The 6,169-nt window shown below is 37.9% G+C and overlaps 1 long non-coding RNA gene across 1 annotated transcript; it reads right to left on the reverse strand.

The window, feature by feature from the left end:
• Positions 1-1,588: 1,588 nt before the first annotated feature.
• LOC113320420 lies at positions 1,589-3,524 on the reverse strand. The gene is made up of 3 exons (XR_003346085.1): positions 3,000-3,524; positions 2,821-2,916; positions 1,589-2,376 (listed from the first exon to the last, which is right to left on the reverse strand). It is a non-coding gene; the product is annotated as an uncharacterized LOC113320420 (long non-coding RNA).
• Between the last annotated feature and the right edge of the window lie 2,645 nt (positions 3,525-6,169).

The raw sequence follows: 6,169 nt of genomic DNA on the forward strand, positions 1-6,169 counted from the left end.
AACAACCCAAAACCTGAGAAAAATATTCATCTCAAAGAACTGAAGAATTTCCTCATGATCACAACATATTGTATCGCAGAAATCCTGATTTGTCCTTATCGAGATGCATCGGAGAAACATAGGCACAACAACGATTAGAGATGGTTCAAAATGAGGTATGTGGTCAGACATTAGATATTAACCTATATATAAGGCTTCAACATCTGGGGTATTACTGGCCTATCATGGAAGCTCAATCCCGGGCATTGCAGGGATCTTGTTCTGATTGTCAGGCGCCTCCCCATCAAGCAGAATCGTTTGTTATCACTGACAATAGAGATTGGTGAGAACCCTTTATCCTCTACCTCCGCGATAATGTCTTACTTTCAGACAAACGTGCGGCCGATAAAATTTCCATGAGAGCAAAGAGATTTCTCTATAATAATAGGATTTTGTATCAGAAAAGGAGATTTATTACGTTGCTTGGAAAGAACTGGAGCGGATATTGTTCTCAAAGAAGTTCACGAGAAAGAGCATCAGGGAAAGAAAATGTTGTTTCTTCATATACACGGAAAATATTATTGGCCCACAATGGAAGATGACAGTGCGCTTTTTGTTCGAAAATGTTAAAAGTCTCAGACTCATGCGGATTTGATCCATGCGCCGAGCGTTCCCCTGCATTCCATCAGTAGTCCTTGGCCATTTTATGGTTGGGGAATTGATTTGGTTGGTAAAATTAACCCTCCTTCTACGCAACAGCATGAGTATATAATAACGGCTACAGTGTACTTTACTAAATGGGTAGAGGCTATCCCTCTTGAAATTACAAATGGGGTTACAATCGCAAAGTTTATTAAGGAACACATAATCTGCAGTTTTGGTGTTCCTAAATTTATGATATGCTTCAAGGATATGGTATAAAACATATCTTTTCCACCCCTTACTATCCCCAGGGAAACGGGATTAGCCGAAAGTACTAATAAGATATTGATTTGTATTCTTAGTCGAACCGTGCATGCTAACCCTAGGTCTTGGCGTGAGCAATTACCGATAACATTATGGGCGTATCGAGATGCGCCTAGGACCTCTACATGTGTTTCGCCTCGTTCCTTAGTTTACGGAACAGATGCAATCCTACCCGTGGAAATCAAGATTCAGTCACTTTGAATTACTATGGCAAGCAGAGTTCAGTGGGACGCGACTGAGGCCTCTCTCTCTCTCTCTCTCGAATAGAGGATCTCCATACAGTGGATGCCAGACGTGCTAAGACAGAAGAACATCTTGATATTTACAAACAACGACTTTCGCGCACGTATAGTAGAGTACTAAGGCCAAGAATTTTCCAAGTTAGGGACTTAGTCTTGATGACAACAAAACACGTTCGGCAAAATCAGTCAGCTACGAAGTTTTCCCCAAACTGGGAAGGGCCATTTGTCATCTCGAAGGCTACAACTAGTGGGTATTACGATATAATAGACATGAATCGCAAGCAATAAGGTATGGAAATCAATGAAAAGTGGCTTAATTAAGGCGTAATTTTCTTAGAACTGAACATCGATTTTCCTGATAAAATGTAATTTCACAAAAAAATTGCAATATCCGATCAAAATAAACATGGAAGTTATAAGTAGTGTTATTTCAAATCAAAACCTATTCAACCTAAGGAATTGAGATCATTCGAAAGAAAAAAGAAACCCTTTAGAGGAAACCTCTCAACACTTTCTTCTCCCCGCGTTCCCATGTCCCAACCTTGTGCAAATAAGTCGAAACTTTATTGTTAAAATTCTCTTCATGAGTCCAATAGACAACCCTTCCTCGACTAGTTGTTGTTCCTCCGATACTAAGATAGGATAAGAAAAATTGGGTAACTCTCGAAGAGATGCATATTCATTTTGAATGGACTCAAGCTCCGAGCGCAACCATCCTATGTTGAAGCGAACGCCTTCGTAAGAAGAGATAATATTTTCCCAGCTGGATATAAACTCTTTGGTAATTTCATTGAAGGATTTTGAATGCATCTCTTCCACAATAAAAAAAAAAATCGTCCACGAACGTAACAGAAAGAGAGTTGTGTTTCAAAACCTCAGTTGTAGCGATGTGGCCGAATTTCACCTATATTTCAGAACACACCAAGGCATGGCGACTAGGAACACTAAATCCACCTATAACTTTCTGATCAGGGTAAATAGTTTTTATGCTTGGGATGAGGTGAAGACCACCGTTCAAACTATCACCAGACAACTTGGCGGGACCAGTCGTGAGTGAAAAAGAAATTGGAGCTTCCATGTTAGAATCTGAGTACTCCGAAGAATGAGAGTTACGCTCTATGATCTGACTCAAATTCATGGTAACTCCTACTCCACTACCAATTTCAATTCTCTCATTTGCATTAGCAACCTAGGTGTTATGAAGAGTATTAGATTCATAATAAAGGAGTATAAATGGAAAATCAATTATGAGACATGTTTATGATTATCCAAGGAGAGTTTCTAACATCATTATGTTCAAAAGACGATGTTGAAACATTGGGGTGTATCAGGAGTCCAAACAAGATAAAGACTCCTTTATCAATTCAGATTATCATACAAAGAAGAACGAGGAAGTGGAAAACTGAAGTTTATGTATAATTGGTTAACCTAATTAAATCAGAGTCAAGTTATGCCTTTTGAATTGGTTATCTCTTTTTGTTTCTTTCCATAATTGGGGTCGAGGGTTCAGAGTTGAATACGTATGAAGAATGAATGATTGTTTTTCAAGCACTTTAAATCTATCTTCATGAACGAAAAATTAAACTCGGGTTCTAATGAATCAAGTGCTCATGCACGAAATCACAATACCTACCTGGAGTTCATCGTATCTTTCTTCCATGATAGTCCGGAAAGAAGGAGTTTTGGTTCACCTATCCGGGGACTCTAACATGTGTTCAAAATCACTTACCTGAACATTATATGATTTTACGGAAATATCATAATATGAAACAAAAAAATAAGAAATAATGAATTAAGAGTAGGGATGCGTACCCCCTCTGAATATTTGTGTTTTATTCCTGAGATAACAAAATTTGCGGGTTTCATCAAACTCCAGCGAGAAGGGGCGGAATCGATGCTACCATTAACATCGCTGGAAATCATAACTTTGAGCGTGTTTGAATACATGATGGAAAGTCAGTTTTAATAAAAATAAAAATAAATAATATGAATGAAGTTGCTCTTATATACAAGAAGAAAAGGAAAGTTTCTCATGAAATCCAACTACACATGTGTACGCGTATGCATGCCACGACCAAGATATGAAATTCTAATGGAAAGAGAATTCATGGAAGGAGGTGGACCGGTTTCCAAACATTATGGAACGTCAAAACATCTCTCTCTTTCAATTTGATTTCAAAAAGGAAGCCTTAAAGAAAAAGGAAAAGGAGTTGGAGTTAAAAGAGGAAATTAGAGGAATTTTGATCAAATAAAGAAATTAGGGGTTTTCATTCTTCAAAAGTTCCTCCAAGCCGTGGAAAAGCCCTTCCCATGCGTGAGAATGCTCTCCTAGGATAATGGGACGCACTTAGTCTCTCGGAATTTTCAGAGGTACCAAAGTCAAAGAAAATTAGGTTTATACCAAAAATAGCCCTAATTTCTAGAATTTGGCGAAAAAATGGATTTACTTTAAAATAGAAGGGGTTGAGCCTGTCCCCATTATTTTGGACGATTATATACACCTCTCTCATCCCCTTTTATCTCGTCACTCTTCAACAAAAACGAGCTTATAATGGATTTTGACTAAAATACCCTTATTTCGTAATTTTGAGTATTTTCAAAGAATAAAGCCCTAATACAGCCAGAGACCGGCCAAGCTCTCATATACTCATTACAAAAAACTCGTACATGTGAATATTAAGTTCTCTAAATGTTTGAAGAAGAACGGGATTGAAACAGAATCTAGAAAAGTAGAATTTTAGAGAAAATAAAGGGAATTTAGCTCAAACAGGGAAGTTTGAGTTCATAATTTTCACAACCAAGACCAGACATGCGCCTCTCTCCCTCTCTCAATTCGTGACAAAGTATAAGGAATCTCACGAAGTCTTTCATGTCAGAAGAAAATCAGGCTCATATTGGTTATTAATGAAGATACCCTTGGTTTCAAAGATAGGCATTTTTTCTCGGAAAAAGGGTGTCTGGTTAGTATAATGGATTGAACGAGCTCTTGAAATAAAAGGTGCTAACACCTAAAAAAATATGCACGCCTACCAAGCCTATTCAAGCATCTCCATAGTGTCTGAAGGATTTAGACACGAACAAAAAGAGAAATTAGGGTTTAGGTGCAGTACAAGCCTGAGTTCAAAATTTACATGAGATAGGGACTCCGTAAATTCAAAAGGAAGTGCCAATTTATTCTCGTAGGATTTTCCAACCTTACGGGAAGCCAGGAAGCTGCTCAAATCCCTCTCTTCTCCAAATACTCCCTTGCACAAACTCGGAAGCTCAAGGATACATAAAGAGAGGAAATTATGGTTTTGTACAAGTAAACCCTAATTTGCAAATCCCATTCGGCCGAGATGGAAATTTCATCTCTGCAAGACTCTATTCCCGTTCTGATGACGCCTCCGAATGCGAGAGACTAAAAGGGTTCCAAGTCCAGGGTCAATTCCAAATTCAGAGTTGTACAATAGGAAGAAGTTAGGGTTTTGATCAAAGAAATCCTAATTCGTAAGTCTAGTCTCTCAAAATGAAAATTTTACTTCATCAATGCTCAGTTGTCACACTAGTAACATTTTCTAACACAAAATCCCATAAAGCTCCTAAGTCCAGAGATGATTCGAAGTCTAAAAATCAGAGCAAGCAAAAACTAAACATCAATTCGGGGACTCTGCAAGTGGATTGTAATTTTGTGCCTGAACGATTCTAACCATTTATATACTCGTCATAGAACAATCAAGGTTATACTCTGAGTATGGGACTTAATATAGATGGCAAAATTTTGATAAGGGGCAAAAATATCATTTCAAGACTATAGATGTTCAACTCTCATGGGAGAGATTAAACCCTTGGCCCTCAAGGTACCCTAGCCACAATTTCTAGTATATGTCTCCGCGAGACACTACTGGTCTTGATGTCGTGACTCCTAGCGCACATCCTCGACGAGATACTACCAGTCACGTAGGTTCTATAGAGCGTAAAATGTCCCCGACACACTTATGAACTAGAACGACCAGAATTCCAGCATGTCTTCGCGAGACGCAGCTCATGATTCCTAGCATACATCCTCGACGAGATACTACTAGTCACGTAGGTTCATGTAGGCTATGTAGATGCATAAAAAGCACCGCTGAATTGGGGGCCCTAGAAAATAATTAGGGGCCCCTAGCTACAGGACAAAAAAATGTCATGAAATAGTAATCGGGGGTTATCCCTTATCCCATTTTTTAAAAATGGCTAAACTACCCCCAAATCATTAGTGTTAATTGAGTTGATTAATTGTTAATCTTACTTAATTTGATTTTAACCTTTTTTTTCAATTTTTTTGTTTGCAATTTTTTTTTCTTTTTTGCCGAAATTTGTATGAAATCGGCATAGAGGTGAAGTGTTTCATTGATGACCCTCAAGAGTCGTTACTATTTCAAAAACAACCCTTTAGGGTCGTCATTGTTTCATTGACGACCCTCAAGAGTCGTTAATGATTGAAAAACGACCCTCAAGAGTCAATGACGACTCTAAACAGTCGTTAAGGCATATAAAGGGGTCGTTATTATCTTCGAAGAGTTATTAATGGCGGAAATACATTAAAGGGTCGTAATAGTATTGAATAACACCATGACGACCCTTTGATGTATTTTTCCGCCATTAATGATTCTTCAGAGAAGATAACAATCCTTTTATATGCATTAACGACTGTTTAGAATCGTCATTGTTTCAATGACGACCCTTGAGGGTCGTTTTTCAATCATTAACGACTCTTGGGTCGTCAATGTAACAATGACGACTCTTGAGGGTCGTTTTTGAAATAGTAACGACTCTTGAGAATCGTCAATGAAACACTTCACTACCATGACGATTTTTCATACAAATCTAGGAAAAAAAAAACAAATTAAAGAAATTAAAACTAAAAAAAATAATAATTAAAAAAAATTAAAACTAAAAAAAATAAAACCAGGCGATGAGCTCCGGCGAGAAAACCAGGCGACTGAAAACTAGGTTTTCCC

This window comes from Papaver somniferum, chromosome 11 (genome assembly GCF_003573695.1).
Source record: "Papaver somniferum cultivar HN1 chromosome 11, ASM357369v1, whole genome shotgun sequence".
Classification (NCBI taxonomy): Eukaryota; Viridiplantae; Streptophyta; class Magnoliopsida; order Ranunculales; family Papaveraceae; genus Papaver; species Papaver somniferum.